The sequence below is a fragment of the Narcine bancroftii genome, chromosome 3 (genome assembly GCF_036971445.1).
Source record: "Narcine bancroftii isolate sNarBan1 chromosome 3, sNarBan1.hap1, whole genome shotgun sequence".
Classification (NCBI taxonomy): Eukaryota; Metazoa; Chordata; class Chondrichthyes; order Torpediniformes; family Narcinidae; genus Narcine; species Narcine bancroftii.
Genome location: NC_091471.1, coordinates 95556583 through 95582849, shown reverse-complemented (window position 1 = coordinate 95582849; position 26267 = coordinate 95556583). Strand labels below are relative to the sequence as shown.

General features: G+C 42.7%; 1 long non-coding RNA gene across 1 annotated transcript; it reads right to left on the bottom strand.

Moving 5' to 3' along the window:
• Positions 1–8999: 8999 nt before the first annotated feature.
• Positions 9000–22216, bottom strand: LOC138756171 (uncharacterized). Its single transcript, XR_011352824.1, has 2 exons — positions 22115–22216; positions 9000–9331 (listed from the first exon to the last, which is right to left on the bottom strand). It is a non-coding gene; the product is annotated as an uncharacterized lncRNA (long non-coding RNA).
• Between the last annotated feature and the right edge of the window lie 4051 nt (positions 22217–26267).

Here is a 26267-nt window from a genome sequence, read left to right as displayed (position 1 = left end):
AAGCATTGATGAAGGTCTCAAGCCTGAAACGTTAGTGATGTATCTTTATCTTTGCTACATGAAGGCACTGTTTGACCTGCTGAGTTTCTCCAGCATTTGTGTGTTTTTGTATAAGACATTGGTGAGGTCAAATTTGGAGTATTGTGTGAGGTTCTGGTTGCCAAACAACAGGAAGGATATCAGTAAGATAAAGAGTGAAGAGAAGATTTACTAGGAAGTTGCAAGATCTTCAGAAGTTGAGTTATAGGGAAAGATTAAACCAGTTAGGTCTTTATTCCTTGGAGCATAGAAGAATGAAGGGAGAGTTGATAGAGATTTACAAAATTATGAGGGGTATAGAAAAAGTAAATGTGAGTAAGCTCTTTCCACTTAGATTAGGAGAGATAAATATAAGAGGACATGACTTTAGACATGGCTTAGGTTTAGGGAGAACATTTGGAAGAACCACTCAGAGAGTGGTGGGCATGTGGAATGAGCTGCCATCTGATGTGGTAAATGTGGGCTCACTATTAGGTTTTAAGAATCAATTGGATAGATACATGGATGGGAGAGGTTTGGAGGGTTATAGAATGGGAGCAGGTCAGTGGCGACTAGTGGAATGATGTTTTGGCACAGGCTAGAAGGGCCAAATGGCCTGTTTTCTGTGCTGCAGTGTTCTATGGTTCTATCATTATATATAAAATCAAGATCAAGATTCCTTTATTGTCATGTAATAAACACAGAAAATTTAATACAGGTGCTCTTCAACTTATGATGGGGTTCCATTCCAACAAACCCATAGTACCACACCAACCATTTTTTATAATTAAATTTTGAATACTTTATTCCACACTGAAAAAAAAGCATTAACATACACAACTGAAAGCACACTGGGCATGAAGAATGTTTGAAGCATTCAACTAAAATTAATTTCTGAATGGTGGGGATGCTCAAGCATCAAACAAGATAATCAATTTCACTCTCTTCTAATGATGCTAAAAAACAGCTTGTAGTACACAATGTTTCATCGATACTTGACACTTGTTGATGGTTTAACAGGTATAGTCTTCCTCAGGAAGATATCAGTTTTAGACTGTACAAATTGTCTCTTCATTTCATTGTATATTTCTTGAGTATCCTGTATCTGCCTGTCTCCTCTTGCAAATCTCTCATAATTGGTATCCATTTCTTCCAACATCCATTCGCCACTATTGATGGTAGCAGGCACCTCAGCCAATTTCTTTTCTGTGAACTTTATTGGTGCTGTATGATATTATTGCGCAATGCTGACATGGCCCGGAATTGTGAGAGAGTAGCGTACTGCATATAGCAAGCGCTGGAGCAGATCGGAATTCAAAATTGGAAGTATGGATTTGAACCATCGTAACTTCGACAAAGCTTGTGGGACCATCATGTGGGTGGGGTGGGGGGGACCTGTAATGCATAGAATGTTCTTTTGCCTGCCTTATGGCAGATAAAGAATCACCATTAATATTGCCCAGTGCCCCCTTTCAGTAAGAGAGAAAGAGTAGCAAAAGAGTGTTCCCTCAGAGATATTTTGTGTCTGAATTTGTCTCCAGTGCTCTCCCACTCTCTGTAACTGCACAGGGCTCTGTTCAATCTATTTGTAACCTGAGATCCAGATCCAAATCTCTGACAAGATCAGGATGCCTTCAGTTCCTGAGGCCCTCACGATCCCAGTTCCAATACCTGGCTCCCATGAGCCAGTCGCCTGCAATCCATGGCCTATGTAGGTCCTTTTGCCATTAGCCTGGAACCCCTTGGCATCGCTGCCATCACAGTGCCACCATCTTGCATACAGATGCCGCAGTTGCAGCATTTTAATTAAAAACACCATCAGCTCCTAATAACAGGCTGTTTAAAGCCTTGTACCAATCTGCCAGCATTAGGACTGGGCAGTTGGATGCTGGCCTCCCAGGTCCACACCAGCAGCTGCATTGCCATTGTAGCAGCTGGTATATGTGTGACTTGCTTGTAAAGTATTGGCACTGAAGAAAACAACATTTGAAAGATTACCCCCGTTTTACATCATTTGGTGTGGGTAGTATAATTTCCACCAATTGATTGGGCGATCGAGTTTAACAGATGAAGATAAAGTGGGGAGTGGTCATTGTCAGAGTGGGATGAGTCAGACTGGTAAAACTTTGGCTCAACAGGCTTCGGCGAGAACAATTAAGAGACAAGGAATTGTTGAAGTTGAAGTCAGAAAGGGCCACCTTATTTGAGGAACAAAAATGATTCAACAGGTAAGGTCAGGATTTTAGATACCACATATTTTCTTCATCTAATCATGGACAGTGGGAATGGCAGCCAAGGCAGGGGACTGCTCCTCTTGCAGAATGTGGGTCATCTGCAAGAAGTCAATCCAGCTGCAGCTCCTGACAAGCGGAGTTAAGGAATTAGAGCTGGAGTTGGATGAACTCCAGATCATTTGAGAGACAAAGGGAGTGATAGACAGGAGTTACAGGGACACTATCACATCTAGGAAGCATGAGGAGGGGAGATGGATGGCAGTCAGGAGAGGGAAAGGCAGGCAGTGCAGGGCACCCCTGTGGTCATTCCCACAATAACAGGTATACAATTTTGGATACTGTTGGGGAAGGGGACTTACCAGGGACAAGCCACAGAGATCAGGTCTCTGGCACGGAGTCTGGTCCTGAGGCTAAGAAGAGAAGAGAGCAGAAGAGGCAAGCTGTAGTGATAGGGGATTCCAGTAAGGGGGACAGATAAGAGGTCTGTGGAAGAGATCGAGTATCCTAGATGATACGTGGCCTCCCTGGTGCCAGGGTCCAAGATATCTCATATCGAGTTCATGGCATTCTCAGGAGGGAGGGTGATCAGTCAGCTGTCGTGGTCCATGTCAGGACCAATGACATAGGTAGAAAGGGTGAGGATGTCCTGCAAGGTGAATGACAGGACCTCCAGGATTGTGATCTAAGGATTGCTGCCTGTGCCACACAATAGTGAGATTGGAAATAGGAGAATAATGCAGCTTAACGTGTGAATAAAGACATGGTACAAGAGGAAGGGCTTCTGGATCATTGGGCTTTCTTCCAGGGAAGGTGGGATCTGTTACAACGGGACAGTTTGCATCGAAACAGGAAGGGACTGATATCCTTGCAGGAAGGTTTACTAGTGCTGCTCCAGTGGGTTTAAACTAGATTTGCAGGGGGAGGGGAACCAAAGTACCGGAACAGATAGAGGAGTGGAGGAGGGAAAAGTTTATGTTAAAATTGCATGCACCATTAGAAGTCAACGGGTTGAATGTGGCGGAAATGTTCTCAGGCGCATCTATTTCAATGCAAGGAGCATTGTAGGAAATGCAGAAATGCTTCGAGCGTTGATTGGAACGTGGAATTATGACATTATTGCTAGTGAAACTTGATTGCAGGAGGGCCAGGACTGGCAATTCAATGTTCCAGGGTTCCATTGCTTCAGACACAATTGAATGGGGCGTGGGGGGGGGGGGGGGTGGAGGGTTATGAAAGGAGGAGGAGTAGCTTTGCTCATCAGGGAAAATATCACAGCTGTGTTCAGGCAGGACAAACAAGAGAGCTCCTCTACAGAGGCTATATGTGTGGAGCTGAGGAACAGGAAAGGAATAACCAAGCTCATTGAGTTGTAATATAAACTGTCCAACTGTTAGTGAGAATTGGAGGAGCAAATCTGTAGAGAGAAAGCAGACAGCTGCAGGAATCATAAGTTTGTGATAGTGGGATATTTTAACTTGCCACATTTTGACTTGGACTCTCATGCTGTAAAATGGCTGGATGGCTAGGAGTTTGTAAAATGTGTTCAGAAAAGTTTTCTATATCATTATATGAAAGTACCAACTAGAGAGAGTGCAATTACTGGATTTTCTGTTAGGAAACCATTACAGAACAGGTGACAGAAGTATGTGTAGGGAAACATTTTGGCTTCAGTTATCATAATGCCATTAGCTTCAAGTTAATTATGGAGAAGGATAGGTCTGGCCCTTGGGTTGAGATTCTAAATTGGAAAATGGCCAATTCTGTGGAACTGAGAAAGAATCTTGACTATGTGGATTGGGATAAATTGTTTTTGAGAAAGGATGTGCAAGGTAATTGGATGACCTTCAAATGTGACAGAGATCTTGTCAGGGTCCAAATGCAAGTTTAGAAGGCATAGGAAACTTTGATTTTTGAGGGATATTGGGGATCTGGTTCAGAAGAAGAGAGAGGTGTATAACAGCTGTATGCAACATGGAGAAAATGAAGTACTTGAGGAATATAAAAAAAACGCAAGAAAAATCTAAAGAAAGAAATCAGGAAGGCAAAAAGAAGACATGAAGTTGCTTTGACAGACAATGTGAAGGAAAATCCACTGGGTTTCTCAAGTATATTAAGAGCAAAAGGATAGTAAGGGACAAAATTGGTCCCCTTGAAGATCAGAGTCATCATTTTTGTCTAGAAAAGAAATGCAGGAGTTCTTAAATGTTTTTGTTTTTCATCAGTTTTCACTCAGGAAAAGGGCAAAGAGTTGTTGGAGGTAAGGAAAACAAGCAGAAAACCATGGAACATATACAGATTAAAGAGGAGAAAGTGATTGCTGTATTAAAGCAAATAAGGGTGGATAAATCCCCAGGGCCTGACAGAATATTCCTTCAGACCTTGAGGGAGGCTAGTGTAGAAATTGCAAGGGTTCTGGCAGAAATAGTTAAAATGATCTTAGTCACAGATGTGGTGCCAGATGATTGGAGGGTATCCCACGTTGTTCCATTGTTTAAAAAAGGATCCAAACGTAACCTGTAAATGATAAGATGGTGAGAATGACTTCAGTAAATTATTGGAAGGTGTTCTAAGAGATTGGATATTCAATTATTTGGATAGCCATGGACAGGTTAGGGATAGTCAACATGGCTTTGTGTGTGATAGGTCAGTGTTTAATTAATCACATAGAGTTTTTTGAGATTACCAGGAAAGTTGATGAAGGAAAGGCTGTAGATGAACTTTAGTAAAGCCTTTGACAAGGTCCCGCATGGAAAGTTAGACAGGAAGGTTCAGACGCTAGGTATTCATGGTGATATACTGAATTTGATTTGACAATGGCTGGATGGGAGATGCCAGAGAGTAGTGGTGGATGATCACTTCTCAGACTGGAGTCCTGTAACTAGTGGTGTGCCTCAGATATCTATGCTGGGACCATTGTTGTTTGTCATATATATCAATGATCTGGATGATAATGTGGTACATTGGATCAGCAAGTTTGCAGATTTCACTAAGACTAGAGTCACTGTGGACAGCAAAGAAGCCTTTCAAAGCTTGCAGAGAGATCTGAACCAGCTTGAAAAATGGGCTGAAAAATGGCAGATGGAATTTAAGTGTGAGGTGTTGCATTTTGGAAGGACAAACTAAGAAAGGGCATACACAGTGAATGGTAGGGCACTGAGGAATATGATAGAACAGAGGGATGTGGGAATACAGATACATAACTCCCTGAAAGTGGAATCACAGGGGGATAGTTTTGTTAATAGAGCTTTTGGCAGGAGTACAGGAGTTGGAGTTGTTAAAATTGTATAAGACATTTGTGAGGCCAAATTTGGAATACTGTGTAGAGTTTTGGTTACCTAACTACAGGAAAGATATCAATAAGATAGAAAGAGTGCAGAGAAGATTTACTAGGATGTTGCCTGGACTTCAGGAACTGATTTACAGGGAAAGGATAAACAGGTTAGGACTTTATTCCCTGCAACGTAGAAGAATGAGGGGAGAATTTGTAGAGCTATTTAAATTTATGAAGGGGATAGATGGAATAAAGTCATCTGGAAAAACTGAGCCATCTTCGAGTTGGATATCGGTGGTAAACCAAAGTTCTTCACTACAGATAGACTCAAGCCTGCCCATACAGACTAACAGAACCTGTGGAGCCACCAACACCTCGACGCAGAGGCAGAACACAAAAGACTCTGGGGACTATACCTACAGATACTATAGCCTGTCCAGGAAGGTGGTTGTCTCCTCCTGCTGTCCTCTTGCCTGTGGAATGAAATCCCCAGGAAATGTGAGTGGGGATCCGCAGAGGAGTCCAGTGGAGGATGCATGGAGGTCTTCTTTCAGCATTGTTCGGATGCCCAGTAGTGCCCATGGTAGCTCATCCACTCAGTTGAGGCCATTGAGTCTGGTCATGAGGGTGATCTTGAGGTGCCTGTGGAAATGCTCCTCCATGCCATTGGCTTGCGGGTGGTATGCCGTCATATGGTGTAGTTGACCACCCCACAGGTTGGCAATTTCGGTCCACAAACTGGAGCTGAACTATGCACCTTGGTCAGAAATGATGTGTTGTGGCAGTCTGAATCTTGCAATCCAGGACAAGAGGAGTGCTTTGGCACAGGACCTGGTGGATGTGTCAGCCAGGGGGATTGCTTCTGGCCACCAGGTAAAGTGGTCAACCACTGTGAACAAGTAACGGAAACCCTAAGAGAATGGAAAGGGTCCCACTATGTCCACATGAATGTGGTCAAACCTGTGTTCTGTTGGCTTGAAAGGCTGTGGTGGGACCTTGGTGTGTCACTGCACTTTGGCTATTCGGCACTGTGTACACGCCTTGGCCCATCCCTGGACTTATTTCTGCAATCTATGCCACACGTACTTGCTGGCCACAAGCCAGACTGTAGTCCTGATGGATGGATGTGCTAGCCCGTGAATGGAGTCAAAAACTTATTGCCTCCATGGCATCTGGTCAATAGGTTGAACCTGCCCAGTGGCCACATCACACAGGAGGGTGGTAGTACCTGTGCTGACTGGAATGTCCTGAAGCTGAAGGCCTGTGACAGTGGTCCTGAACTGCGGGATATCATCGTCCTGCTGCTGTGTCTCTGCCAGTGTTGGGAAGTCCAGACCATTGACCAGGGAGTAGATGCTGTGTCTTGACAAGGCATTTGCAACCACATTGTCTTTGCCCAAGATGTGCTGGATGTCGGTGGTGTACTCCAAGATGTAAGACAAGTGTCTCAGTTGGTGAATTGACCAGGGATCAGAGATTTTAGCCAGGGTGAAAGTCAATCGTTTGTGGTCCGTGAAAGCCCTTCCCTCAAGAAAGTACTGGAAGTGGCAGATGGCTAAGTTCAGCACCAGCAGGTCTCTATTGAAAGCACTGTACTTTAGTTAAGAGGGCCGCAGGTATTTGCTGAAGAAAGCTAGTGGGTACCAACTTCCTTCTATCAGCTGTTTCAGGACTCCACCAATCATTGTTCCTGAGGCATCGACTGTGAGGGTCATGGGTGCATCTGGTCTTGGGTGTATCAGAAGTGCAGTTTTGGCCAGGGCTTCTTTGGTTTCCACAAATGCACATGTGGATTTGTCATCCCAGGTGAGGACCTTCTCCTTGCTGGACATCAGGATGAACAGAGGGCGCATCACTTGGGCAGCTGCTGGGATAAACCTGCGATAAAAGTTTATCATCCCCACAAACTCCTGCAGACCTTTGGTTGTACTGGGCTTTGGGAAGCTGTGGATGACCTCTACCTTGTTGGGCAGTGGTGTGGCCCCGTCCTTTGTGATCCTGTGGCCCAGGAAGTCAATGGTGTTCAGGCCAAATTAGCATTTGGCCAGGTTGATGGTGAGGCCGAACTCCTGCAGACGACTACAGAGATTTCAGAGGAGCTGAAGGTGTTCCTGTCGGGTTCTACTTGCCACAAGGATATTGTTGAGGTAGACGAAAGTGCTGACCAGGTCTTGGCCCACTGTGTCCATCAGTCGCTGGAATGTCTGAGCCACATTATTGAGCCTGAATAGCATCCTTAGGAACTTGAACAGCTCAAATGGAGTGATGATGCCCATCTTGGGGATGTCATCAGGATGTACCGTGATCTGGTGATATCCTCGCATGAGGTCCACTTTTGAGAATATTGTTGCCCCATGCAGGTTTGCCGCAAAATCCTGGATGTGTGACACAAGGTAACAGTCCGGGGTGGTGGCCTCGTTGAGCTGGCAATAGTCACCACATGGTCTCCAGCCCTCCAGTTGCTTTAGGCACCATGTGCAGGGGATAGGCCCATGGGCTGTCTGACGGTTGAACAACATCCAACTCCTCGAACTTGTGGAACTCCTCCTTAGCCAGTCAGAGCTTCTCCAGGGTAAGTTATCTCGTCCTTTCATGGAGAGGTGGGCCCTTGGTGAGGATGTGATGTCTGACACCATGTTGAGGCATCTCTGCTGTGAACTGAGGAGAAAGGATTGCCAGGAATCCTGCTAGCACCTTGGAGCTGTGGACAGAGTTCAGGTGCATTGCCAGAAACCTAGCACCCCTCAGTGTGATGGTCTGGTAGGTCTCGGTGTAGATGAGTCGCTTACCCTTAAGGTCCACTAGGAGGCTGTGGGCTCACAGGAAATCTTCTCCGAGGAGTGGTTGTTCCACTGCAGTGTGATGGTGGGATTTATTTACAACCCCCACGGTAGCCGAGCACTTCTGTTTCTGTTTCCACAGAATGTCTGCCCGAGCTGCGACTTTCCGGGGAATGGTAAAATCCACATCCGCCAGGAGAGGTTGGATGTCTTCAGGCATCTGTTCCAGGAACGTCTGCTCAAACATGATGCCAAGCTGCTCGTCTCCCAGGAGGGCCAGTATCTCGTTGATGAGTGCCAATGGGTATCTGTCTCCAAGCCCATCCAGGTGGAGCAAATGTGCTCCTCGCTCTCGCCACAAGAGTCCGAACGTCTCAGTTAATAGCTCTTTGAAGGCATTATAAGTGCCTTCCAATGGTGGCCTGTGGATAAAGTTGGCCACTATGTCTGCAGTCTGCGGATCCAGGGCGCTGATCACATGGTAGTACCGGGTGATCTCTGCTGTGATGCCCCGAATCTGGAACTGAGCTGCTACCTGGTCGAACCACACACCAGGTTGAAATGTCCAGAAGTTCGGGAGCTTCAGGTCGACTGCGCTGACTGCTGCTTTGTTCTCCATCACTAGGTTTAGATTCCTTCTAAACCATGGGGGTCACCAATTGCAGCTGACTGCTACAAAGAAACACAAACACAGTGTGGCAGCTCACTCGCTTTATTAGGGCTGGAAAGGCTGTTTTTATACAGTTCAAGTTCCCGCTATTTTTGCTGATTGACTGACTCATCCATATGAATAACAATAGCGGGCGGGAACATCCATGCATTTGAATGTCCTTCTTCCCCAGTCTGTTTCTGCTGAGTTAGCTGAGCAGCTTGACCAACACCATTTTAGGGCTGTTGGTCTGATGCTGCCCCAGGTTCTACCCCCGCTGGTTCGTTGTCCTGGGAGTTGCTTCAGCAATCTTTGTCTGCGTTCACTGCCGCGCGATGGGCTGGCCCGATCTCCGCAATTGCAGTCCGCCACAAATAAACTATTAAGAAATTAATAAAGAAAGGATATAAAAATTATGAAAGTAAATTAGCTCAAAATATAAAACAAATGATAAAAGTTTTTAGAAATATATGAAGCAAAAGCAGGTGGATATATATTAAATATAGTTTGCCTGGATGATGAGAAAGGAAACCTAATAATGGGTAAATCAGAATTGGCTGAGGCCTGAACAATGCCATGTTAGAGGCTTATGGGGAAGTGACACAGAAGAAGCATTGAGGCCTGGTGCAGATAAGCCATTACCATAATCAATGGCAGGACAGGCTTGAAGGTCTAAGTAGTTTATTCCTACTCCTAATTTCTTATTTTCTCTTGTACTTGCATTTTTACATCATCACTAACAGGAAAAAGGAAAACAATTTACATTTGAATAGATAATTGCTTAGAAATTTATTTCTGGTAAATGTAGTATCAGTGTGATAGTACAGATCTATCACCAATGTACATAGTGTATATAGTTACTGTATCTAGACTGTGCTTACAGCGATTGGCTGAGAGCTAAGCCACACCTATTGTTTGGGCCTTAAAGGGTTGTGTCCCTAGCCAGGTCGGATCATTCCGGACTGGTCGGCCACCTGTGAAGAGCTCCGGTCTTTTGCTAATAAAAGCCTTGGTTTGGATCAACAAGTCTTTGGTTCTTTCGACGAACTCTACAATCAGAAATCTGAGGAACTTATGAAGATTTATCCTCGGTGTTTGGGGAGGTATTACAACAAGTGACTGAACATTACGAGTTACCAGAATCTTGTTCTAGTGCTTTAATTACTGTAATTCCAAAGAAAGATAGAGATCCGTTAAAGGTGTCTTCGTATAGACCTATTTCTTTATTGAATGTGGACTATAAAATAACAGCTAAATTGTTAGCAAATCAGCTTGCTAAATATTTACCTAAATTGATACATGTAGATCAAACAGGCTTTATTCAAAATAGATATGCTTCAGATAACATTCTTCGATTAATTAGTTTGATCAATGCATACCGACGGCAGCCCAACCATCCAATGGTGGTTGTACTTGATGCGGGAAAGCTTTTGATAGGGTTGAATGGAATTTTTTATTTAAGGTCTTGGAAATTTTAAATTTGGCCCTTTTTTTATTGGCTGAGTTAAAGCTTTATATACAAACCCGACTGCTAGGGTGGTGACAAATGGACAAGTTTTGTCGTCATTTAAATGAACACATTCTACTCAACAGGGTTGTCCATTGTCACCAGCCCTGTTTGTATTGGTCATTGAGCCGATAGCTCAATTAATACGGCAAAATGAGCAGATACAAGGAATGAGAGTTCTGGATGAAGAGTACAAGATTAATTTATTTGCAGATGATGTTTTGATATATTTAACAAATCTGGAACAATCTTTGCCTCATTTACAGGAATGTTTATTACAGTATGGATCATTATCTGGGTATAAAGTTAATTGGGATAAAAGTGAAATTTTACCGATAGTTGAAGGAGTTTATAAAAATGTTATTAATTTGAAATGGAAGGATAAAATTAATTGTTATATTGAGTATTAATCATTATATAAATTAAATTATGTACCATTGTTGAAAAAGATAAAAGCAGACTTAATTAAATGGAAAGACCTTCCATTAACTTTAACTGGCTGGGTTAATTGTATTACAATGAATATTTTTCCACGTATCCAGAATTTGTTTCAATCAATACCATGTTTTCTTACAAAGATTTTTTTCTAGGATTTACATAAAGCTACTAGGGATTTTTTATGTAAAGGTATATTACCAAGAGTAGCATTAAATAAGCTTACTTGGAAGTACGCATTAGGTGGGTTACAATTACCTCATTTTCAGAATTATTATGAAGCAGCCCAACTTAAATTTATTAGTGGTTTGATGGATTTGGATCGACCTACAAATTGGGCTAAAGTTGAGATGGCATGTATATCTGAAACTGCAGTACATCAATTTATATTTCGGTGGAATATAGATTTATTATGGGAGTATAATGTGCTGGTATTAAAACATCTATTGATGTTATGGACAAAAAAAATAAGATTATAGGATCAAAAGATAAATTATCTATTTTAGCATCATTATATAATAATCAGCTTATTCCTTTTTCATTATTTAATAGTCATTTAAAGAATTGGGACTTTAAGAGTATAAAAATATTGCAGGATTGTTTTGTAGAAGGTCAATTTCTTTCTTTTACTCAATTGAAAGAGCATTTTGATATTGCTGAAGCTTCTTTATTTGTTTACTATCAACTTCAGTTGCTGGTAAAAAAAAATGTATGGTAGAGAAATTATTTTACCTGTATTGTCAGAGTTCAAGTCTTTGATTTCTTCTATGCCTAAAAAGGGCTACATTTCTGTTATGTATCAAGTATTACAAGATAACATGGACAAGTTGGAATGGAAGAAATCTAAGCTTAAATGGGAAAATGACTTTTGTTTTTCCTGAAGACTACTGGACGGATATGTGTCATGACAGTGTTACTAGATTGATGAATGTACAGTATGGAATGGTTAATTATAACTTTTTGCATCAGTTGTATTTAACTCCTGAGAAATTGAAAAAAATTATGGCTCTAGTAATTCAGATTCCTTTTTTAGATCTGGTATGGGTATTGGAACTTTTTTACATGCTATTTGGTCTTGTATGTATGTACAACCATTTTGGGAAGAAATTAAGTTAATTTTGAAAACAATTGTATAAGTTTAAGTTACCATTAGATCCATCTGTTTTTTTCATTGGGTTATGTGATTCCTTTAAAGGGATTGGGGCTGGATAAATTCTAAATTGCATTTGTATTCTTAGCGATGTCTGTAGCTCAAAAATGTATAGCAAGTACATGGAAGGATAATACAGTGATTAATATAATGTGATGGCATAACGAAATGAAAGCTTGTATTGTTATGGAAAAAATTACATATGTTTTGCATGATAATTATTCTTTTTTTATTAATAAGTTGTCATTATATTTGGAATATATGCATTTAAATGTACCTTGATTTATTTTATTTTTAGTTTTTCTTTATATATTTCTTTGGCTCTCCTTAAGAGAGCTGGCTGAAGGGGTGGGCGGGGGGGGGGTTCTTTTCGTTTTTAAATTTTTTTTTGTTGTGAAATGTATTCTGTATGTTTACCAAAAATTTTTCAATAAATAACGTTAAAAAAAAAAGAAATCCGAGGAACTGAATTTCAGAGAAGAGTATAAAGATGTGTACTGTTCGAGTTATTAACTAGGGGTGAATTTCTTGGTGCATCTTTAATTTTTCCAGCTTTAAAAATAATTTACATCAAAAGCTGCCATTACATTTCTACAATACTACTTTATATATAATGTGTTAAATAAAATCTGACATGTAAAAAAAAGGTGCAAAATAAAAATGTTTACAAAATTATTAACCAGGTTTTTGCCATCATGGTTAAAGTTGTTCAAAATAAGGCAGAATTTGAGTGGCAGCCATAAAAGCAGTATTTTACAATTCTATTTGATTCAAATTTTGATGGTATTGTTAAATACAATTAGTTGGAGAATTGGAACTTGGGATTCTTTTTGGAAATGAAGTCGAAAATGGTAAAAAAATAAAAGTGTTTGCATCATGCCAAAAGCTGCCAGAGCTACTTAAATCAAAGACGACTGCAATACAGCATCTGCCCTTGAGGCTTACAATTGTTGCAGCAGAGTGAACCTATGATCTGTTAATTCCCATCTCAAAAATTAAAATAAAGCTGTAGCACATGGATGGCTTCTAAATGGCAAAAGAACAGCAAACTAGAAAAGCATTTCCACAATGATAAAGTGATCATAACTGCAGCAATGAGCCATCTCAATTCAGTTATTGTGCAAAATGGTCATTGCCGAGGCTGTAACAAAGGTGTCACAAAAATAAGTAATTCAAATGATTGTCCTAATAAACATAGGGCTCTTTCATGCAGATAAAAACGCCTGACTGTAAAGGCGGAGATTCTCTAACCTTACTTCCATGACCGGCTCCAAGGCACTGGCTGCAATCACTCTCGGCGGAAGGGTCAGCAGCAGAGCGCTCCACTCCGCTGCCTAGCATGAACGTAACGCCACTGCAAGTGGCTGGCTGGGGCAGGCTGATGACATTGCAGTGGCATCGTCAGCCTGAGAAGCAGGAGTTGGATTTTTAAAACACTCCAGGGAATGGCTTTGGTTCCTAAACTTGCACACTGTCTGTGTGGAGTTTGCATATTTTCCCCATGTCTCTGTGGCTTTTTTTTCTGCCTCGTTTCCTAATCTACATCCCAAAGATCTCCTGGCAGGTTAATGGTCACTGGGCCCTGGTTCAAGTAATTCGCAAGGGAATGAAAGGGTATGTGAGAAAGAAGGGGTTTTTACCTCAAACTTTAATATATTAGGAATGATGGCTTATCTCTGCTGGGAACAGTCATAGACCTGATGGGTAAATGGCCTTCTATGATATAATGTTCAATCTTTTATCATTCAGCAGGTGGCACTAAGGCACCTGTTGCCCCGCCTCCTCGGCTCCAGAGGGCGCTATGAGGCTCCGCTCAACATGAATGCCCTGTTAGGGCTGCTGCATGAAAGGTAAGTTTATATATTTACTACAGTACTTGTAGCCGGCCTCCAGGCGGAGACTTGGCATAAAGGGCCTATTGCCTAGCAACTAAAATGTTGCAAAACTTCTCAATCATTTATCTCATGGAACTTACTTATCTTCAATGAAAGATAAAAACCAGCATGAAGCAATCCTAATGTAGAGTCACTGCTAAGGTCTAAGAACATATGAGCTCTCCTCAACAGAAATGTATTCATTCAGATTCACTCAACCACCATTACGGACAATACATTTATGACGGAGCCATATCTTACCATTCTCTACTCCCTACTCACTACACAATTTACGTCACAGTTCTCTTTCCATAGGATCAACTGTAAGGCATGTTGAGCCATTTCATGAAATGATGTCTGAACTGTATCTCAACTTCTTCTACTTAGCTGAGTCAAACTCAACACTTGTAGTGATGTCCTCAGCTCACAAAGCCATCTTGACTTTAAACCTCGTGTTTTTATCTCAATTTCTGGTATCTCCAAGTTTTTATTATATTCCCATCAGCTTTTCTACCTCTCTGACTCTACAATCTCTTTAGTTTTTGACTGCTTATTTTTATTTCTTCTCTTTAATATCGCACAATAAACTGATCACTAATTATTTTACGTTCAGGTCTGTAATACAGGTTAAATTATAAAGTAAATGTGGTGGTGGTCTGAGCAGCAGCACAGCTGGACAGGCAAAATCACCGCACCGAGCAGCCGGCACAGAATTTGTGCAGGCTCCCCTTCTTTGCCCAGGAGAAGCCCTCATTTGCAGACCCATGTGGGTTACTTCCCAGCTGGCATGTTCCCAGAGAGACAATGATTCTGTAGCACACTAACTTCATTCCCCTTTATTTGGTACGCTGACATCAGTCCCCTTTATGAAGCATGCTGACATCACTTCCCTTTATGAAGCATGCTGACATCACACCCCTTTATGAAGTGTTCTGACATCACTCCCCTTTATGAAGCGTGCAGACATCACTCCCCTTTATGAAGCGTGATGATATCATTTCCCTTTATGAAGCGCACTGACATCACTCCCCTTTATGAAGTGTTCTGACATCACTCCCCTTTATGAAGTGTGCTGACATCACTCCCCTTTATGAAGCATGCTGACATCACTCTCCTTTATGAAGCGCGCTGACATCACTCCCCTTTATGAAGCATGCTGACATCACTCTGCTTTATGGAGCACTGACATCACTTCCCTTTATGTGGCGCACTAAAATCACTCCCCTTTATGAAGTGCGCTGACATCACTCCCCTTAATGAAGTGTTCTGACATCACTCCCCTTTATGAAGTGTGCTGACATCACTCCCCTTTATGGTGTTCTGACATCACTCCCCTTTATGAGGTACGCTGACATCACTCCCCTTTATGAAGCATGCTGACATCACTCTCCTTTATGAAGCGCGCTGACATCACTCCCCTTTATGAAGAGCGCTGACATCACTCCCCTTTATGAAGCATGCTGACATCACTCTGCTTTATGGAGCACTGACATCACTTCCCTTTATGTGGCGCACTAAAATCACTCCCCTTTATGAAGTGCGCTGACATCACTCCCCTTTATGAAGTGCACTGACATCACTCCTGTTTATGAAGCACGCTGACATCACTCTCCTTTATGAAGCGCGCTGACATCACTCTGCTTTATGAAGTGAACTGACATCACTCCCCTTTATGAAGCATGCTGACATCACTCCACTTTATGGAGCACTGACATCACTCCACTTAATGGAGCACTGACATCACTCCCCTTTATGCAGCGCGTTGACATCACTCCCCTTTATGAAGCGTGCAGACATCACTCCCCTTTATGAAGCGCGATATCATTTCCCTTTATGAAGCGCACTGACATCACTCCCCTTTATGAAACGTTCTGACATCACTCCCCTTTATGAAGCGCACTGACATCACTTCCCTTTATGAAGTGTTCTGACATCACTCCCCTTTATGAAACATTCTGACATCACTCCCCTTTATGAAGCGTGCAGACATCACTCCCCTTTATGAAGCGCGATATCATTTCCCTTTATGAAGCGCACTGACATCACTCCCCTTTAAGAAGTGTTCTGACATCACTCCCCTTTATTAAGTGTTCTGACATCACTCCCCTTTATGAAGTGTGCTGACATCACTCCCCTTTATGAAGTGTGCTGACATCATTCCCCTTTATGAAACGTTCTGACATCACTCCCCTTTATGAAGCGCACTGACATCACTCCCCTTTATGAAGTGTTCTGACATCACTCCCCTTTATGAAACATTCTGACATCACTCCCCTTTATGAAGCGTGCAGACATCACTCCCCTTTATGAAGCGCGATATCATTTCCCTTTATGAAGCGCACTGACATCACTCCCCTTTATGAAGCGCACTGACATCACTCCCCTTTATGAAGCGCACTGACATCACTCCCCTTTATGAAGTGTTCTGACATCACTCCCCTTTATGAAGTGCTGACATCACTGCCCTTTATGAAACGTGCTGACATCACTCTCCTTTATGAAGCGTGCTGACATCACTCCCCTTTATGAAGTGCTGACATCACTTCCCTTTATGAAGCATGCTGACATCACTCTGCTTTTTCGAGCACTGACATCACTTCCCTTTATGTGTCGCACTGAAATCACTCCCCTTTATGAAGTGCGCTGACATCACTCTCCTTTATGAAGTGCACTGACATCACTCCTGTTTATGAAGCACGCTGACATCACTCCCCTTTATGAAGTGCTGACATCACTCTCCTTTATGAAGAGCGCTGACATCACTCCCCTTTATGAAGCATGCTGACATCACTCCCCTTTATGGAGCACTGACATCACTCCCCTTTATGCAGCACTGACATCACTCCCCTTTATGCAGCGCGCTGACATCACTCCCCTTTATGAAGCATGCTGACTGACATCACTCCCCTTTATGAAGCGCGCTGACTTCACTCCCCTTTATGAAGCACACTGATTTCACTCCCCTTTATGAGCCGCACGATGGATTAAAATAAAAATCAGTTGGTGTTGACTCTTCTCTGGTAGCTGTTGTTTCTTGAGCTCTGCAGTTAGTGCCACTAAATTGGTGACCCGGATGGGTGCTCAACAGCTTTTGAGCCTCAACAGTGAAACATAGTGACAAAGTCTGCAGAATGGATGTTACTACTGCCCTGCACACGGTGGCTGTGAAACGGGCCAGCTTCTGGCCTCACAGACCACGGCCACATTAGGAATAGAACAAATGAAGCCACCAAATTCTGGCATGTAGTCACCTCATTAGATGAAGATTCTGCTGCCAAGGTAAATGATTTTATCAACAACCTGCCCGATGAGGATCAACACACTGCTTTTAAGGCACACCTCCTCACGACTTTTGACAGGTCTGACCTGGAAAGAGGCAGACGCTTACTCCACCTCGACGATTTGGGGGCAGAAGGCTCACAGAACTGAGGAATTAAATGCTTGCATTAGCAGACAGCTATTTCAACTGCTTAATGTTCAAGGCAGCCTTCTTGGATCAGCTCTCTCGTGACATTGTCCTGTTGCTCTCTTCTGCTGACCTCCAAGCCGAGAGAAGTGGCGAGGGAGGCAGACAGATTTCACAGGGTACCGTAGCCTCCCATGGAAAAGTTTCAACAGGTCACCTTGGACAGTCAAGTCAATGCAGCTGCCAGTTCTACAGCACTCCACAAGCTACTGAGGAAGAAAAAGCCATTGGAGAACAGTGAGTGGTGTTTCTACCACAGAAAATGGGGCAGGAATGCACACTCCAGTTACGTGGTTGAGTCCCAGGGAAACAACAACACTAACCACCACTGATGGCCTCGGTGGTTGGCGACCAGACTGGCCTGTTATATGTCACTGCTCAGCGCAATGGATGCAAGCTGCTAGTCGACACAGGAGCTCAGCTCAGTATCTTCCCGTCATCCTCTTACAAACCTCAAGCCAACTGGTGCTCTGCCAAATGCATTACAATTAGCAGTTTTGGTACTAAGTCAATACAACTTGTATTAGGCGATACTCCTTACCGCTGGACTTTCACGCTAGTGATCATAGGACAGCATTTTGGAAGCAAACCTTCCTGAGGGCACATGACTTGTTGGAAGACATGAAAGAGTGGAATTTGGTCTACGCCACCACATTCCACACATGCCCACTTTCTTCAGGTCATCGGCTGGCAACACTACAACTGTTGATTTTGCAAACTTATTTGCAGTGTTTCCTGAACTACTTACACAAGATTTCCATTTCGTCTCTCCACATCATGGAGTTCAGCACTGTCCCTCTCCTACATTTAACCACACTGTCCCTCTCCTACATTCCAAGGCACACAGACTTCCCCGAACTGGCTACTACAGGCCAAAAAAGTGTTCAAAGCTATAGAGGAGGTAGGCATCATCCGAAGGTCCTTGGGCATCGCCACTCCATATGGTGCCCAAAGCATCCAGTGGTGTAGGATCTTGTGGAGATTCCCATCACCTCAACGGCGCAAATATGCCGGATATGCCAGATTGACAGGATTTCAGGGTCTGAGTTACAGGGAAAGGTTGTGCAGACTGGGGCTTTTTTCTCTGGAGCGTAGATGATTGAGAGGGGACTTGATAGAGGTGTTTAAGATTTTAAAAGGGACAGACAGAGTAAATGTGGATAGGCTTTTTCAATTAAGAAAGGGGGGAGATTCAAACTAGAGGAAATGGTTTAAGATTGAAGGGGGAAAATTATAAGGGGAACATGAGGGGAAATTTCTTTATGCAGAGGGTGGTAGGGATGTGGAATGAGCTTCCAGCACACGTGGTCGAGGCGGGATCATTGGTTACATTTAAGGAAAGACTGGATCATTACATGGATAGGAGGGGACTGGAGGGGTATGGACCGGGTGCTGCTCAGTGGGACTAGGAGAGTGGGGATTTGCTACGGCATGGACTAGTAGGGCCGAACTGGCCTGTTCTGTGCTGTAAGTGGTTATATGGTTATATGTATCTAACACCACACATTCAAGATTTTGCTGCCAACCTCCATGGCAAATGTATCTTCTTGAAGGTAGACTTAGTAAAAGGTTATCCCCAAATCCCTGTCCACCTGGAGGGCATCCCTAAAACAGCCATTATTACTCCATTGGTCTATTTGAGTTTCTGAGGATGCCTTTCAGCCTTAAGAACACAGCTCAGATGTTCCAATGGATGCCATCCTTTATGTCTACCTCAATACATCTTAGCGGCCAGCGAGTCAACACAAGAGCACAGACAACACCTGCGACAATTGTCTAGAGGCTTCGGGATTTTTGACTTTCTATCAACTTTGCCAAGTGTGCATTTGGCAAACACATAATTGATTTTTTGAGATACAGGGTTTTGAATGCAGGTGCAACCCCAATTCCAGACAAAGTATCAGCCATTCGGGCCTTCCCAAAGGCCACTACAGTTAAAGGGCTACAAGAATTCCAGGGAATGGTTAATTTTTATAAAAGGTTCATCCCAGCAGCTGCCAGGATCATGAAGCCCTTGTTCCACATCCTCACCAACAAACCTAAAAAACTGCTCTGGACTACAAAGGCCACAGAACCATTTGACAAAGCAAAAGAGGCCTGTCAAAGGTAACCATATTGACCCACACACATATGCATGCCCCACTTGCACTCACATCAGATGCATCGGACATCGCCGTGGGGGTGGTGCTCCAACAGAAAATCAGCAGTCTCTGGCAACCGCTGGCATTTTTCAACGGTCACCTATGCCCGCCCGAAATAAAGTACAGCATTTTCAACTGGGAGTTGTTAGTGCTTTATCTGGCCATCAAAAATTGCAGATATTTTCTCGAGGGCAGACATCTTACTGCGTTTACTGACCATAAGCCTCTAACGTTTGCACTTGCCAAGATTACAGATCCCTGGACAGTGCGTCAACAGAGGCATCTGGCCTATATTTCTGAATTTACCTCTGATGTGCAGTATTTGTCAGGTAGAGAGAATGTTGTAGCTGATGCCTTCTCCAGGACAGAGGTCAATTCAATTACAGGATGGCTCGATCTCTGGGCTTTCACAATAGCCCAACTAGAGGACTAAGAGGTTCAAGCTTTCGGTACAGCTTTTACGGACCTTCTATAACCATATAACCATATAACCACTTACAGCACAGAACAGGCCAGTTTGGCCCTACTAGTCCATGCCATAGCAAATCCCCACCCTCCTAGTCCCATTGACCAGAACCCGGCCCATACCCCTCCAGTCCCCTCATATCCATGTAACGATCCAGTCTTTCCTTAAATGTAACCAATGATCACGCCTCGACCACGTCTGCCGGAAGCTCATTCCACATCCCCACCACCCTCTGCATAAAGAAATTTCCCCTCATGTTCCCCTTATAATTTTCCCGCTTCAATCTTAAACCATGTCCTCTAGTTTGAATCTCCCCCTTTCTTAATTGAAAAAGCCTATCCACATTTACTCTGTCTGCCCCTTTTAAAATCTTAAACACCTCTATCAAGTCCCCTCTCAATCTTCTATGCTCCAGAGAAAAAAGCCCCAGTCTGCACAACCTTTCCCTGTAACTCAGACCCTGAAATCCTGTCAACATTCTCGTGAACCTTCTCTGCACTCTCTCTATTTTGTTTATATCTTTCCTATAATTTGGTGACCAAAACTGTACACAGTACTCCAAATTTGGCCTCACCAATGCCTTGTACAATTTCATCATAACCTCCCTACTCTTGAATTCAATACTCCGATTTATGAAGGCCAACATTCCAAATGCCTTCTTCACCACACCATCTACCTGAGTATCAGCATTGAGGATACTATTTACCATAAATCCTAAATCCCTTTGTTGCTCTGCACTCCTCAATTGTCTACCATTCAATGTATATGACCTATTTAAATTTGCCTTTCCAAAATGTAGCACCTCACATTTATCTGTATTAAATTCCATCAGCCATTTCTCAGCCCACACCTCCAGCCTTCCTAAATCACCTTTTAATCTACGGTAATCTACCTCACTGTCCACAACACCACCAATCTTTGTGTCATCTGCAAACTTGCTTATCCAATTCTCCACCCCTACATCCAGATCGTTAATATATATATAAGAAATAATAGTGGACCCAGGACCGAACCCTGAGGAACTCCACTAGTCACCGGCCTCCAATTGGACAAACAATTTTCTACCACTACTCTCTGACACCTCCCATCCAACCACTGCTGAATCCATTTCACTACCTCCTTATGCCTCCACCTTTTCTCCTAACCTCCTGTGGGGAACTTTGTCAAAAGCTTTACTAAAGTCCAAATAGACAAAATCCACAGCTTTCCCTTCACCAACCTTTTTTGTAACCCCCTCGAAGAACTCAATCAGGTTTGTCAAGCATGATCTACCCCTAACAAAACCATGCTGAGTACTCCCTATCAATCCCTGTACCTCCAAAAATTTGTAAATAGCATCCCTCAGAACACTTTCCATCAATTTGCCCACCACAGACGTCAGACTTACAGGCCTATAATTCCCAGGTTTGCATTTGGACCCTTAAACAGAGAAACCACATGCGCCACCCTCCAATCCTTTGGTACCACCCCCGTGGCCAGTGACATCCTAAATATCTCTGTTAATGGCCCCACTAACTGTCCACTAGCCTCCCTGAGTGTCCTAGGGAATATTTTGTCCGGTCTGGGAGATTTATCCACCTTTATCTTTTTTAACACAGCCATCACTACCTCCTCGGTTATCCTTATATGCTTCATGACCTCCCCACTATTTTTCTTTACTTCAACTGGTTCAACATTTTTTTCCCTAGTGAATACCGAGGCAAAGAAATCATTCAAAATTTCCCCCATTTCCTCAGACTTCTCACTCAGCCTACCCTCGTTATCTACAAGGGGTCCAATTTTATCTCTCACTAATCTTTTACTTTTAATGTACTTATAGAAACCCTTCGGATTTATTTTTACTCTGTCAGCCAAAGCCTCTTCATGCCTTTTTTTGGCCTTTCTAATTTTTTTCTTAAGATTCCTTCTACACTCCTTGTAGTCCTCCTTCAACTTCTCAGCTCCCTGCTCTTTATACCTCTTGTACACCTCCCTTTTTCTCCTAACCAAATTTCCAATATTCCTCGAAAATCAAGCCTCCCTATGACTTCCAGCCTTTCCTTTGATCCACACGGGGACATAACTACTCTGTACCCTCAAAATTTATTTTTTAAATATCCTCCATTTTTCATTAACATCCTTACCTGAAAATATCCTGTCCCACTCAATACTCCCCAAATCCCTTCTTATTCCTTTGAAATTTGCTCTTCTCCAATCCAGAAACTCAACTTTAGGCCTCTCCTTGCTCTTCCCCTTTATGAAGTGCTGACGTCACTCCCCTTTATGAAACGTACTGACATCACTCCCCTTTCTGAAATGTGCTGATATCACTGCCCTTTATGAAGTGCTGACATCACTGCCCTTTATGAAGTGCTGACATCACTCCCCTTTATGAAGTGCTGACATCACTCCCCTTTATGAAGTGCTGACATCACTTCCCTTTATGAAGTGCTGACATCACTCCCCTTTATGAAGCGCACTGACATCACTCCCCTTTATGAAGTGCTGACATCACTTCCCTTTGTGAAGTGCTGACATCACTCCCCTTTATGAAGCGCACTGACATCACTCCCCTTTATGAAGCATGCTGACATCACTCCCCTTTATGAAGTGCTGACATCACTCCCCTTTATGAAGGGCTGACATCACTCCCCTTTATGAAGCATGCTGACATCACTCCCCTTTATGAAGGTCTGACATCACTCCCCTTTATGAAGCATGCTGACATCACTCCCCTTTATGAAGTGCTGACATCACTCCCCTTTATGAAGGTCTGACATCACTCCCCTTTATGAAGCGCACTGACATCACTCCCCTTTATGAAATGCTGACATCACTCCCCTTTATGAAGTGCTGACATCACTCCCCTTTATGAAGCATGCTGACATCACTCCCCTTTATGAAGGTCTGACATCACTCCCCTTTATGAAGCGCACTGACATCACTCCCCTTTATGAAATGCTGACATCACTCCCCTTTATGAAATGCTGACATCACTCCCATTTATGAAGCATGCTGACATCACTCCCCTTTATGAAGGTCTGACATCACTCCCCTTTATGAAGCGCACTGACATCACTCCCCTTTATGAAATGCTGACATCACTCCCCTTTATGAAGTGCTGACATCACTCCCCTTTATGAAGCATACTGACATCACTCCATTTTATGGGGTGTGCTAACAACTCTCTTCTTTATGAAGCGTGCTGACGTCACTCCCTTTTATGAAGTGTACTGACATCACTCCTCTTTATAAAGCGCTGACATCACTCCCTTTTATGAAGTGTACTAACATCACTCCTCTTTATGAAGCGCTGACATCACTCCCCTTTATGAAGCGCACTGACATCATTCCCCTTTATGAAGCGCACTGACATCACTCCCCTTTATGAAGCGCTGACATCACTCCCCTTTATGAAGTGCTGACATCACTCCCCTTTATGAAGCATACTGACATCACTCCATTTTATGGGGTGTGCTAACAACTCTCTTCTTTATGAAGCGTGCTGACGTCACTCCCTTTTATGAAGTGTACTAACATCACTCCTCTTTATGAAGCGCTGACATCACTCCCCTTTATGAAGCGCACTGACATCATTCCCCTTTATGAAGCGCACTGACATCACTCCCCTTTATGAAGCGCTGACATCACTCCCCTTTATGAAGTGCTGACATCACTCCCCTTTATGAAGCATACTGACATCACTCCATTTTATGGGGTGTGCTAACAACTCTCTTCTTTATGAAGCGTGCTGACGTCACTCCCTTTTATGAAGTGTACTGACATCACTCCCCTTTATGAAGTGTTCTGACATCACTCCCCTTTATGAAACATTCTGACATCACTCCCCTTTATGAAGCGTGCAGACATCACTCCCCTTTATGAAGCGCGATATAATTTCCCTTTATGAAGCGCACTGACATCACTCCCCTCTAAGAAGTGTTCTGACATCACTCCCCTTTATTAAGTGTTCTGACATCACTCCCCTTTATGAAGTGTGCTGACATCACTCCCCTTTATGAAGTGTGCTGACATCATTCCCCTTTATGAAACATTCTGATATCACTCCCCTTTATGAAGCGCGCTGACATCACTCCCCTTTATGAAGTGTTCTGACATCATTCCCCTTTATAAAACGTTCTGACATCTCTCCCCTTTATGAAGTGCTGACATCACTCCCCTTTATGAAGCGCGCTGACATCACTCCCCTTTATGAAGCGTGCTGACGTCACTCCCTTTTATGAAGTGTACTGACATCACTCCTCTTTATGAAGCATACTGACGTCACCCCACTTTTTGAAGTACACTGACATTACTACCCTTTATGAAGCACGCGATGGTTTAAAATATAAAAAAAACACATTTGGTAGTTGACTCTTCTCTGGTGTTTCTTGAGCTTTGCAGTTAGTAGCACTAAGATTTCATTTTGTTCTTTGCAGAGGTTCACTTGATTAATTTCAGCATATCTGCTGGACCTATGGAGTCTGATAATGCTGATAGGTGCCATCAATTCCTTTTTCCCACAAAAGAAGACATGAAGAATCCATGCGAATAATGGAGTCAAGTAGAGGATCAGTTGAGTTGTAGTTTGCAAATTTCTGATATGAGGAGGGTTGTAAGTGTCTTCCCCTGCCAAGGCCCTATCTCTGTAAATGTCTGAGCTTTCCTTCTTCCCTTTGCTTCAAAATGGTACACAATAACTGCTCTAGTTGACCAAGTCTGATCATTTCCTTTTTCAGCTCTGTGCCTCAGTGTCCAACTGTGTTGTTTAGGACTCAATAGAGTCTCAAAAAAGGTTTCAAGTAAAAACATTGAGATCCATTTCTCCTCACTAATGTTTCCTGACCTTTCGAGTGCTCCAGCTTCTTGTTGTTTGTTCAAGATTTCAGTTCTTGTGCTCTATTATTTATCAGCCTGATGAACAATCATTCCATCAAAAGGGCTAAATAAATGCAGGTTTCTGTTTTTGTTGACAGCAGCAATGGTGAATTGAGTTAAAATTCCTACAATTAAATATTTTTAAAAATTAATTGATTTATGGAATGGGAGCAGGTCAGTGAAATGATGGTCAACATAGCCTGTGTTGAATGGCCTGTTTTCTGTGCTGTAGCACTCTGTTTTAAAAATAATTTTGTTTTCATTCTTTTGTCTAATGTTTTAATTTCTTACCAGGAAGCTCGGTATATTCTTGCCCTGGCCATCGACTTCTATTCATCTGACGATGAACTGATTAGACTTGGTCAGGTATCATTGTTGCCTGCTCAGTTCAGTGCATAACATTTGGAACAATCGGTTGTTATTAATTCTACTGTGGGGAGGAAACAGGAGTGATTCAACCATCCATTGCCTGCCTTCTGTTGAAGGTGTCTAGTTTTCCCCCCCCCTCCCCGCAATTTCTACTTTAATCATACACCGTTGTATAACATTCCATTGTCGTACATTCTTCTTTGTCACAAAAATTCTTTTGGAGTCTTCCAGGGATGAGTGAAGCACTGGGAGTCAATTATATGCAACTCAGCCCTAATCATGTGGAAGCTGGAAAAGTTGGCCTTCTCCAAACTGACTTCCAGGGCTGTATTGCTCTATCTTTAGATGTGAAGGAGGAACAGGTTTCTCTCAGGTCCACTTTCCTAGCCATATCTTCAAAGAGTTATCTAATTAGTCCTACTAACCTACTTTTCCTTCCCGTAGTACTACAAAATATCACTCCATCAGAATAGAAATTGTCCTTCCACCTCTCTCAGGGTTGAAATACTCATTGTAACAGCTCACTGCTTTATTTAATTATTTCTTACGAGTATACAAATGGTTAAAAATTCTTAGGATGTCACACATGTATAATTTAAAGATCTCCTGAGTGGAAGTGGATGAATATGAACCAACCATAAAAATAAATCTGATGAAAATGAAAAGACTAAACTTAACAGAATCCTTGGTTTTATACCGTTGAGAAAGTTGCACATTGTTGCAAAAACAGAGACAAAGCAAGGAATTGAGAATGCCTGTTATGTATTATATCTATTATAAAGTTATTCAACAAAGGGTTCTGCATAGGTAACAGAGTTCAACATCAAAAAAAAAAGAGTTCTGATGAATTTAAAATGGGGGCCAAGATGAGGATTTATTGTACTTGTTTTATATCCTCAAAAAATTAATCGCAAAGCACATCACTGAGTATCACAGCAGATCTGATTAGTAATGCCTTTCAACCTGGTTCTAAACTTGGGTTTCAATCTTGCTGATATGCTGATTTATATTGTTATACATTTATTGATGTGAACTTTATATACCATGAGA